The sequence below is a fragment of the Diadema antillarum genome, unplaced genomic scaffold, assembly GCF_040938485.1.
Source record: "Diadema antillarum isolate AM-2024a unplaced genomic scaffold, OU_Dant_1.0 scf00000117, whole genome shotgun sequence".
Lineage (NCBI taxonomy): Eukaryota > Metazoa > Echinodermata > Echinoidea > Diadematoida > Diadematidae > Diadema > Diadema antillarum.
This window is the reverse complement of record NW_027271006.1, coordinates 1,773,379-1,785,877: the sequence shown is the minus strand read 5'-3', so window position 1 is coordinate 1,785,877 and position 12,499 is coordinate 1,773,379. Positions and strand designations below refer to the sequence as shown.

The 12,499-nt window shown below is 37.0% G+C and overlaps 1 long non-coding RNA gene across 1 annotated transcript; it reads left to right on the top strand.

The window, feature by feature from the left end:
- The first annotated feature begins 5,786 nt into the window (after window positions 1-5,786).
- LOC139719954 (uncharacterized) lies at window positions 5,787-12,135 on the top strand. Its single transcript, XR_011710133.1, has 4 exons — window positions 5,787-7,142; window positions 9,132-9,242; window positions 9,911-10,044; window positions 11,085-12,135. It is a non-coding gene; the product is annotated as an uncharacterized lncRNA (long non-coding RNA).
- Window positions 12,136-12,499: the final 364 nt, after the last annotated feature.

The following is a 12,499-nucleotide window of genomic DNA, read 5'->3' as shown; positions in this document are numbered from 1 at the left end:
ATTCCTCATAGAATTGCATGCTCTTTCATATTTTATAAGAGGTTTTTCATTATCTCACCAAAAAATGTTAGAAACTTGAAATTAGGTCTCAACCAAAACTATATGATCCCTTTAAAGGGTTCACTGATTGAAAGTCCCTTAGACATGAATGTAAAAATTCATTCGGGTCCTGATCGCGATAGGCATGACCATCCAGGTTTCATCTGTGTTTAGAGACTTTAGCTATGTGTTGTTTGGATTATCATTTAGAAAAGGGAGTCATATCTGCCATCTTTGGTACCAATTTCCATATACACTATAACGAAGATAAAGAAAGAAGTACATATGACCTTTGACCCACATTTACACTCCCAAGATGACATCTGAGGAAAAAGTGGTTATCTTGTTAAATGATTCTTGCAACATCGTCTATACGTGTGCAAAATATGGGAAAGATAGGACAGGTATTCACCAAGATACAAAATAAAACATTTATGACCTCTGACCCAAATTTACATAACAAGATGGTGTCCGATCAAGTATTATTTTATGAAATAATGTACGTGACATGAACTTAACATCTGAAAAATATGGGGGTGATAGGAGCTGTTTTTCTTAAGTTATTGCAAAGAAAGTTGCACAAAGAAAGAAATATCGCAATACATCGAAGATAAGCTTTAATTTCAACCAAGTTTTTTTTAACGTGATCCACACATCGTATGAAAAAACAAGGGGAACAACATCGATAGCGCAAAGTCTCAGCTACAACATGTTACAATCTGGGAAAAATTCACCGAAGGGTAAGTGAGCTAGTGCTCGATAAAGACAATCGTGTCAATTTTCACATCTAGAAAAATTCCCTCCCATAGAGACAACACGTCATAACGAACATACAGAAAGAAGTACATGTGACCTTTGACCCCACTCTGCACAGACAAGATGGAATCTGAGAAAAAAGTGGTTATTTTGTGAAATGATTCTTGAAACATGGTCTTTGTGTGTGGAAAATATGGGAAAGATAGGACGTATTCACCAAGATGAAACATTTATGACCTTTAACCCTAATTTACATACCCAAGATGGTGTCCGATCAAGTAGTTGTTATCTTATGAAATAATGTACGTGACATGAACTAAACATGTGCACAATATGGGGGTGATAGGGGCTGTTTTTTTTTTTAAGTTATTGCAAAGAAAGTTGCACAAAGAAAGAAATATCTCAATACATCGAAGATAAGCTTCAATTTCAAACAAGTTTTTTTAACGTGATCCAGGCATCGTATGAAAAAACAAGGGGAACAACATCGATAGCGCAAAGTCTCAGCTACAACATATTAAAATCTGGGAAAAATTCACCGAAGGGTAAGTGAGCTAGTGCTCGATAAAGACAATTGTATCAATTTTGACATCTAGAAAAATTCCCTCCCATGGAGATAGCACGTTAAAACGAAGATACAGAAAGAAGTACATATGACCTTTGACCCCACTTTGCACAGACAAGATGGCATCTGAGCAAAAAGTAGTTATTTTGTGAAATGATTCTTGTAACATGGTCTTTGCGTGTGCAAAATATGGGAAAGATAAGACATATATTTACCAAGATACAGGATAAAATATGTATGACCTTTGACCCTTATTTACATACCCAAGATGGTGTCCGATCAAGTAATTGTTATTATATGAAATAATGTACGTGACATGAAATAAACATGTGCAAAATATTGGGCTGATACAGTTTGTTTTTCTTGAGTTATTGCAAAGAAAGTTGCAAAAAGAAAGGAATATGAAAATACATCGAAGATAAGCTTTAATTTCAACCAAGTTTTTGGACGTGATCCCGACACCGTTTGAAAAAATAAAGGGCACATTACCGATAGCCCAAAGTCTCAGCTACAACATATCAAAATCTGGGAGAAATTCACCGAAGCATAAGTGAGCTAGTGCTCGATAAAGATAGTTATGTCAATTTTCATTTCCAGAAAAACTGCACTCCCATAGAGATAACACGTAAACTGGTCAAATTTGACAAGATAACTTTCAATCCATTTTTATGAGGTGATGCCATCATCCAATCAAAATGTTGTAATCACATTAATGAAAGAACATTTAATAAGCTACAACATACTGAAATCTGGGTGAAAATCGGCAAAGGATAAGTGAGATAAACACGAGTGAACTTGAAATTTGATGACGTCATTTTGAAAATTTACTTTTTTTATTTTATTAAGAAATTTGATATCTGTTAATCATTTTTTCAGTATCGCCGACCCATGAAATGACATGTACAACTCATCAGCTTTTAGAATATGTAAAGAAAATGGGGGGTCACCGTCCATCCTGACGAGTAAAATCGGATTTAAAATTGGCGGTTTTTTTGCATTGTTGCACTGTATATCGCCATTGACGCGCGCGCGGAATTTCAACTTTGACGGGCCCGTATGACGTCATATTGGGTTGGATTGACTTGAAACTTGGTAGAAATATTCCTTGACATTTCAGACATCCGACCCAAGTGAAAAAACGGGAAATTTCGATTGCATATGAGCTGTGCATGCGTATATGTGCGCGCGCGTACGCGTCCGTCCAATTTTTTCAATTTTTCAAAAAATGCTCGAAATGGTCTGAAACGTGTGCAAAAAAAATTTGAGCTCGATTAAAGCATACAAATATTTCAACGCGCGCGTACGCGCACGTCTTAAGCGTAAATATGAATTTTGAGAATATGAGTAGAATGCGCTTGACTTGAAATATATGTGACGTAAATTTCATTAAAAAATTTAATTCCATTAATGATATTTGAATGAGAATGTGTTTTCATATAATGACGTCATAGTGACGTCACGGTCGACTGATCACTTTGATTTTAGTTCGATTGTCGTCTTTGGGACATGATACATATATGGTATAAGTTTGACATTCATAGGCAATGCACTTTCTGAGCTAATCGATACACAACTTTTGAGGAGAAATAAAGAAGAAGAAGAAAAAGAAGAAGAAGAACACCCAAAGAATCCGTACAGATACAGAAGGTGATCCGAGAGGATTCTCGGATCACCTAACTAGAGATTGTAATTTGTCATCACTGACAAATTAAGGTGATCCGATTTTTTTTTATCAATGATTCGAGTCCTGGTCGCAATACGCATGACCATACAGGTTTCATATGTGTTTAGAGACATTGGCCGTGTGATGTTTGGATTTTCATTTAGAAAAGGGAGTCACATCTGCCATCTTTGGTGCCAAATTCTGTATACACTAAATAACGAAGATACAACAACAAATACATATGACCTTTGACTCGACTTTACACTCCTAAGTTGGCATCTGAGGAAGAAGTCGTTATTTTGTGAAATGATTCTTCCTACATCGTCTATACGTGTGCAAAATATGGGGAAAATAGGACAGGTGTTCACCAAGATACAAGATGAAACATTTATGACTTTTGACCCTAATTTACATACCCAAGATGGTGTCCGATCAAGTAGTGGTGTTTTATAAAATAAAGTACGTGACATGAACTAAACATGTGCAAAATATGGGGATGTTAAGGGCTGTTTTTCTTGAGTTACTGCAAAGAAAGTTGCAGAAAGAGTATCTCAATACATCGAAGTTAACCTTCAGTTTAACCAAGTTTTTAACGCGATTCCGACATCGTGTGAAAAAACGAAGGAGACTCATACGATAGCGCAAAGCCTCAGCTACAACATATCAATATCTGAGAGAAATTCACCGAGGGTGTTGAAGTTAGGCAGTGCTCGATAAAGACAATCATGTCAATTTTCACATCCAGAAAAATTCCCTCCCGTATGTACGTCATAACGAAGATACCTGTAGAAAGAAGTACACCACCTTTGAACGCACTTTGCACAGACAAGATGCCATCTAAGCAAAAAGTGGTTGTTTTATGAAATGATTCTTGTAACATGGTCTTTGCGTGTGTAAAATATGAGAAAGGTAGGTCATGTATTCACCAAAATAGAGGATGAAACATCTATCACCTTTGACCCTAATTTATACATACCGAAAAATGGCAGATATGACTCCTTTTTCTACATGAGAATGCAAACATCACACGGCCAATGTCTCTAGACACATTTGAAACCTGTATGGTCATCCTTTTGCGATCAGGAAACGAATCATTGATTAAAAAAAAAATCGGAACACCTTAATTTGTCAGTCATGACAAATTACAATCTCTATGGTTTTGTGAAACGATTCTTGGGCATTGTCTATACGTGTGCAAAATATGTGAAAGATAGGACAGGTGTTCACCAAGATGCAGGGTGAAACATTTATGACCTTTGTGTCTATACTTTACATACCCAAGATGTGTCCGATCAAGAAGTTGTTACGTTATAAAATAATGTATATGATATGAAGTAAACATGTTCAAAATATGGTTGTGGTAGGGGCCGTTTTTTAATAGTTATTGCAAAGAAAGTTGCAGAAAGAAAGAAATATCTCAGTACATCGAAGATAGGCTTTAATTTCAACCAGGTTTTCTAACGTGATCACAACATTGCTTGAAAAAACGAAGGGCACACATGCGATAGCGCAAAGTGTCAGCTACAACATATTAAAATCTGGGAGAAATTCACTGAAGGGTGAATGAGCAAGTGCTTGATAAAGGGGATCATGTCAATTTTCACTTCTAATCCCGACATCGGGTGAAAACACGGAGGACGCTCACACTACATCTCAAAGTGTCAGCTACAACATATTAAAATGTGGGAGAAATTCAGTTAAGGGTAAGTGAGCTAGTACTCGATAAAGACAATCATGTCAGTTTTCATATCTGGAAAAATTCCTTCCCATAGAGATAACACGTACGATCATGAAGATACAGAAAGAAGTACCTGGTGTAGTACGTATGTCGAACTTTGACTCCACTTTGCACAGGCTAGATGGCATCTGTGCAAAAAGCAGTTATTTTGTGAGATGATTCTTGTGAAATGGTTTTTGCGTGTGCGAAATATGGGAGAGATAGGACATGTATTCACCAAGATACAGGATGAGAAAATTGTGACCTTTGTCCCTAATTTACATACCCAAGATGGTGTCCGATCAAGTAGTTGTAGTTATTTTGTGAAATAATGTGCGTGACATGAACTAAACATATGCAAAATATTGGGGTGATGGGGCTGTTTTTCATGCGTTTCTGCAAAGAAATTTGCAGAAAGAAATAATTATGCAGACCGATTTTTCGGCCAACGGCTACCCATGAAAGGGGGAAATGTACCATTCATCGCCGCAGCTTTGAGAATATTACTGTAGTATGTGAAGACAAAGTTGTGCGTAAATTGTTTCATAAAGCTGTTCGTATATCAAGTTACGAACAACTTACGAGCGACTGGTGATCACTTTTCGATTGCTATAGTTATTAGAATTTCAATAATTCAGCACAAGAACTGATCACCAGTCGGTCGAAAGTTGTTGGTGACTTTACGAACAGCTTTATGAAACACCCACGAATTCTCGGGCGTGTGCGACGGGCTTTCCATGGTAGTATCGCGTCTCTCGCAGTGCTCCCTCCGTGATCCACACAGTGCATGCCTGCGTGGAGTGTACGTACGTACCAAAGAGTATAGAAGCGCACGCGTGCTCGTACGCTTATACCATGGCTCTACTCTGTTAGTAGCTCCATGCTTTATGCGTAGTACCTTACCCACATATACAATACGGAGGTGGTGTACGTGTTTGTCAATTCGTAACCTACTGCATTGGCGTGGCAGCGCAGCGACAGGCTCACAAATACGACTTCTGAAGACCTTTGCGTGAGACTGACGGTTTGATTAGTTTGGTGTTCGAGTACCAGGTGGGTATTAGTCTGTAAACGCAGGCATGCCTAAACACAGATGTTTGGGTTTTTAGAACAAAATTTCATGTGTGTAGTCGTGGTGCTGTTAGTGTTAGTGACTATAATAAACGTTAGGGTCTATCAGTAGTATCACTCTTATGTGTTCAGTAGTGTCTGGGGACATGCCCATCGTATCACCACAGCTCAGGCCCTATACGTGTACGAAGCTGTTGTAGTGCGTAGACCGTACGTTTAAATGTCAGGAGTATCAGGAAGGAAGTTGCGAAGTTTTTAACGTTAGACCGCGTTTCCTGAATGGACAAGGTGTGAGCCATATCATGATTTGCTATGTAATTACTAGGAAGGCTAAGTTCCAAAGAACCTACTTTAAGAGTTGACGTTGACTAAGAGGGCTTAGCGTTACTCTGGTGATTTGCTTCTGCCAAATCTGGGCGAGATGCGGGCGCCATACTTTAATGCGTAGCTAACACCACGACCAGTAGAGGGCGTATTTTACAGTGCTATATAGCGGTGATTCCTGTCCCCCTTTCCTGTCCCGTAAATATTCCCTGTCCCCCTTTCCTGTCCCGTAAATATTCAATATTGAATGATGCGCCTTTAAGCACCACCAACAACAACAACCCTTTCATTTCACCTTTTTTTATAGGGGGCATGCAGGGGAAGAAATATAACGTTACTTAGCCTGGACCTTGTTTTGTCATACAGAAGTATCATTCCTGTTTAATCATGAAATGTAACTGAAGAGAAGTCATTTATTTTCCAATATGTAGTCCCACAATTACACATCACAAGCTTGACTTTGACCTAATTTCACTGAGTTATGCTGACCGTGTTATAACAATAGGGTTTCCCTGTGCAGATGTGTGCACAGTGAAAAATGTGTTTTTAAGCAAGATTATAAGTTTAAAAGATGGTTTTCCTTTGTTATAAGAATTGTTTAGATTGCAGGAACAGTAAAATAATTTTACAAAGATTTGTATAAAAAATTTGGGTGTTGTGCCTCATATTCCTCTCAAGTACCGGTATGTATTTTCAGAATGTGTGTACCTCACATTATTAGTGGTCTGTCCTTAACACAAGGTCCTCAGGACCAGAAAAATGTGCTTGTTATAATGAAACCTTGTTATATCAGGGTTACAAAAATAATACAATACAAATTGAAATTACAATCTAGGACCACAAAAAAATTACCTTGTTATAGTGAACTTCGTCGTATCAGTGATAATTGTAGAGAGTTCACTGTATAGCCTATACAGGTATTGTTGTAACGTTTGTATTTTTCCTTTCTTTTCTTTCTGCAGGTACTGGTTGCTTTGGAAGGAGATTTATGTTGGTCTTTGTTGAAAGTACGTTTGTGTTTGTGTTTGTTATTTGTTGAATCATCTTCATCCTACATTTCATCTCATACCATTTCACCTTCATCCTTGAATATTCAGTGAATATTCACTGAGATTACATCTGGAAATTCATCCTGGAATTCACGAACTCATCCCTGAAATATCTGAAATATACCTGAAATACCTGAACTTTACCTGAAATACCTTAACTTGAACTTTACCTGAAATACCTTAACTTGAACTTGAAGAAAGCTGAGAACAGAGAACTTCTGAGTGCATGAGAATAAGACAGTATCAGAAGGAGAGAAAGTTTCAGAATCAGAGGCAGAAAGGGTTAGAGTCAAAGAGAAAAAGAGTGAAATCAAAGAGAGGAAGAGTGAGAGTTGACGAAAAAGGAGTAAAAATTAAGCAGAATAACAGAGTTTTAAAGAGTGTTTGAATGAAAGAGTGCATTCTTTAAAAGGATAGTTAAAAACTGGAAAGAGAATTGTCCTAGAGAAGGCGAGAAGTTTGCTGGAAACTTGAAAATAGAAACAGTTAATTTGAGAAAAGGTGTTTAAGAGTCCAGATTACACTGAAAGATTATTAAAGAGTGCCGTCATAAGACGAAAGCATTATAGTGTTGTAAACCAGTTGAGGTAGACAAAATTTGCACCTTCAAGGATTATTTGATATTTGATATATTCTGCATTGAAAGTTGCTGCAAATAAATCAACTACAGTTGGCAAGAGCTAATAGCTAGGAGTTGAAATTTTGAAGGAATTGTTAAAAGTGTGAGAAACAATTTATGAGGTGAGGCGAGAAGTATACTAAAAATTTTATGTAAAAATATTTTTTGGTATCTTGAGTCTTGAATTTTCGTTAATTGTTAATAGGATAAAAGAATAATTGAAGAGCGCCATCTTCAGATAAAAGCATTTTAGTCATAGTAAATGAAGGGAGAGACGTTAATATTGCACCTTAAAGGGCTATTTATAAATATTGGGCTGTGAAAACAAAAGCACAATTAGTAAAAGACATACCTTTATTGCAAAAGGAGTCATCTCAAAACAGAAACATTACTGTTTCTTTAATTGTCAGTGAAGACAAAGAATAATTGGTGAAATTGAAATTTTTGTTGCGAAAGACCCTACCCTAAGAGAAAAACATATAAGGGAGACCGATTATTGTGCAGTTAAGGCAAAAGCATAATTGGTAAAATTGTAACCTTTTTTACAAAGAGCATAATCTCGAGATAAAGGCATAATTTAGTCAAATCAAATGTTAGAGAATTGAAGCTGAAATTTCTGTTGGCAGATATCGTAAAAGGAAATTGGCATAGCTTTTCTATAAAGTAGGAATTGAAGCACGTAACAGACAAAGAGTGCCACCTGTTGCTAGAAACAAGCAAACATTGTAGAAATATCCCCACCTGTTGGTAGAAACATTATATGGATCGGTGTTGCAGCTTACTGCTGGAATTTGTATTGCAGTGAAATATAGTACATGTACTGTACACATGTATTAGTGCAACTTTCAAAGCTATTCAATCCGACAATTTTGTTACCAATCGCAGTACTAGTGGAGTAGGTGTGATTCATAAAAGTATAGTGATTCAAGGAATATAACTGTGTTGATTGACAGTTGATTGATATACATTTATTTAGTAATAGGTACCATTATACTTTCAAAGATTCAAAAGCCCTGTAGTTTGACAATGGAAGCAAGTGAATTCAAGATTGTTATTGGTGATATCCTAGATATCCTCCATAGTTGTGACTTGATGAGAAATGTAGAGGTCAGTGAATGTGATGCATGTTGCAGTGTGATCAATGAAAATGAAAGCAGAGTACCATGTGAGGATTGTGGCAAGCAGTTTCATGTGATGTGTACAGGAACTATTTCTCATGAGGCTAGAATGTGTGATGCAAGGTTGATTTGGATATGTTCAGCATGTGGAAGCAATAATATTGCCCATCGCATCTTTGACAAAATTGGCATTCCTTGTCATTTCAATAGATACGAACTTCTCGAAGACCTTGGTGATGAAGATTTTCATGTTGATGTTTCACTTACATCACGCAAGAGCAACCAGAGAAAGAAACCAACGAAGATGAGACTGAAAAAGAGGTATGTGAGAAGAAAGAACAAACGTGGTGTTCTAGAAATGACAAATGTGTGTGTGGAGGAAAGAGCAAATTGTGACAGAGATGAATCAGATCCGACATTCATCTCAAATCTCACTAGGAGGCAATTTGAACCATTAGAAACTGCAGTTGATGATGGTTGGACAACTGTGAAATCAAGGAAGACAAAAGTGATTGAGAAGGCCAAACTGACAACATCCCAAACAATGACTAACAATCCTAAGACCAAGACCAATAACAAGAGCACAGTGAGATCAGTAAATGGTGTGATTCTCCAACCTGGCGTGACCTACATTGGCAAAGCAATGAAAGGCTACTATCTTGAAAAACAGAGAAGAGCCAAGACCAGCAAAGGCAAAAAATCAAAAGTAGAAACAAGGCAAGAAGAACATGGTGAACTCGTGAAGCGAAATATGAATCGAAACTTGGACACAGAACGAAATGATAGTCTGCAGGTGTATACTGAATCTGTATTGAATGTATATTCAAAGTGTGTTCAGTCACCTCATGTTATGGCAAAATACTCTGAGCAAATCTATGCAAAAACACAGAGAAGTTGGGCTGATGTGGCTAAAAGCACTCCGAATATGACTAATGGATGTTTCGTACTGAGTGGTGATCAGGCTACATGTGTCTCTGTCCTTTCCACAGACATTGAAAAAGAAGTTTGGAATGTAAACAGGCTCTATGGAGGTGGAAATGCACGGCAACCAAGAAAGAAAGGTCGTTTCACGAAGATCCGCAACAAACAAAGTGTGCCAGTGGTTAAAAATGCTGACTCACAGGTGCGTAACAATGAAAAGGTGAAACATGACATTTTTGAAGGAGAACATGCAGCAAAGAATGAAAAGTTGTGTAAGAATGAAATATCTGACCGTGAGGACAGTAATTCCACAAATAGAGACAACACAGGCTCGAATGATATGTCCAAAGTGAAGTGTGACAGAATCCACGATATGCATGAACTAAACCCATGTTACAGCGAAACAAAAGATGTTGAAGGTGACAGTCAAATATCAGTGAATGAATTGTTCTCTGTGAATTCTACTACAAATGTAAATGTTCACTCTCCGTGTCACAAACCTGTTTCAGGTATGCAAAACATGTGTGTTCAAGTTTGTAATGAATCAATATTCCTGCCTGAACGTGAAAAAACTATTAATCCATCTGATTGCATAGTAATGAATGCTGGTTCTGCAAATAGTGTTGACCACCATAATTCATATGATGTTCAAGAATCGTCTGTACTTATATTAGATGGTGAACCAGCTGCAAATGATTTAGAGACTGAAGAACGTGTCTGTAAGCCTGTTTCTCTTTCAGATTCAGAATATGATAGAAGGCAATCATATCCTCTGACTAAAACAATCGCACAAGGAAATTTTAATCAAGGTGATCAACGATTTGGTTATACTGCTGGCAAACAATGTGCATGTAATTCTATTGTGGCAGTTCTCTACATTCAAACAAAGAATGGAATCGAAATGAGACCTCGTGATCTTGATCAGATTCTGACACTTGGGAATGAGTTGTATTATTACATAAAGAAGGATTCACAACTGAATGAAGAGCTTGTAATGATAGATGAATTACCGAAGGAACTTCATATTCTGGATGAAAAATTTCAAATAACCTATGGTGAATCGAAATATGGAGTGTTGGAAGGAGATCAAAACAATTTGTCAAATTTTGGTGCTTTGCCATTGAGTCAAGCATTAGAACAAGAACTGTGCCGATATGATGCATGTCTTATGAATTTTGCTGAGAGTACATTTGCAATCATTAGGCATCACAGTGGTTATTATGTGTTTGATTCTCATTCCAGAAGTCATGATGGATACTTGGTACAAGATGGATGCAGTGTCTTGCTTAGCATTTCATCATGGCAAGGTATACAGGTACACTGTTTGAATTTGGCAAAATCTATGGCATGTGATTTACGTACTACTCAGTTTGAATTAACCGGTCTGGCAGTAGAATTCAATTCTAAGAAAAATGTATTGACAACTAGTGGCTCTAAGAGATCAAAGACCCTAAATACTGCGTGTGGGAATATAAATGATCAAAACAGCGACTATTCGCAACATTGTCATCATATTGAAAGAAATCTGAGTTATAGTGATGAGACTCAAAATGTAACAATAAAGGAAACCAGAGTTAATGTAAGCAGTGATGACTATGGAAGTGAGAATGAAGTTGAATTTGTTTCACTTGAAAAGACAACACAAAGAAGAGATAGAAACTTCAAATTTGCACCAATTACATATGTAGACAAGCAGTGTTTGTGCAATAGATTAAATGTCAATTACTGTGGCGCAGCCAGTGAACCAGTGGAAGATACAAATGAAAATTTGTGTATGAGGAAACCTGTAAATATCAAGAGAGTTATGGGTGATGGCAACTGCTTTTACAGAAGTATTTCTCATGTAGTTACTGGCAGTGAAGGAAACCATTTCATGCTCAGGAAATCCAATGTGGCACATTTACTGGAAACGGGTGATTTATTTAAAAATTTAATTAACACAGTGAAATATCAGAATGTCAGGGACTTTGTACTTCAAGAGAAATTGATGGATTTAGGAACATGGGCTGGTCACACTGATATTAGTTCAATGGCACATATGCTAGATTGTGATATATATGTGTATGATGATCGTACAAAAAATTGGCAAATTTTGTCTGCAAGGAAACCGGGGTACTATAACAAGGTAACAACTGAAAGAGGCATATATATTGTGTTCACTGGAAGCAATCATTTTGATGTAGTTGAAAGTGTAACTGCTGTTCAGTCTAGTACTTTGGATGAAAAATTAAGTGTGTTTCATGTGAATTCAGATGCAAATGTGGAAAGTAAAAAAGAAAGTCATCATGAATCATCTAAGGCTACCGAAAACTTGACATTAAAGAAAGGCAGTGTTAGAGTGAAGAAAATGATGTCCAAACAAATAATGGTGTCAAACTTGCAAGAGACACAAATTCCATTACAAAACACATGTCAACAGACAGTAGTCGATGTTGATGCATCCGAGGTGAAGCAAGTGGGAGAAATTAAAAAGATTAATCTCATGTACACACCTGTGAATAAATTTGACAGAGAGAAGTTTTGTTGCAAATTAGGCATAAAGGTTAATGACAAATGTAGCAGTAATGATGTGCCAAAAGATATGGTGGAAAATGGTAATATTACTGTCCTGTCACAACCATTAACTATCTATAAAATTAGTGGTGATGGAAATTGCT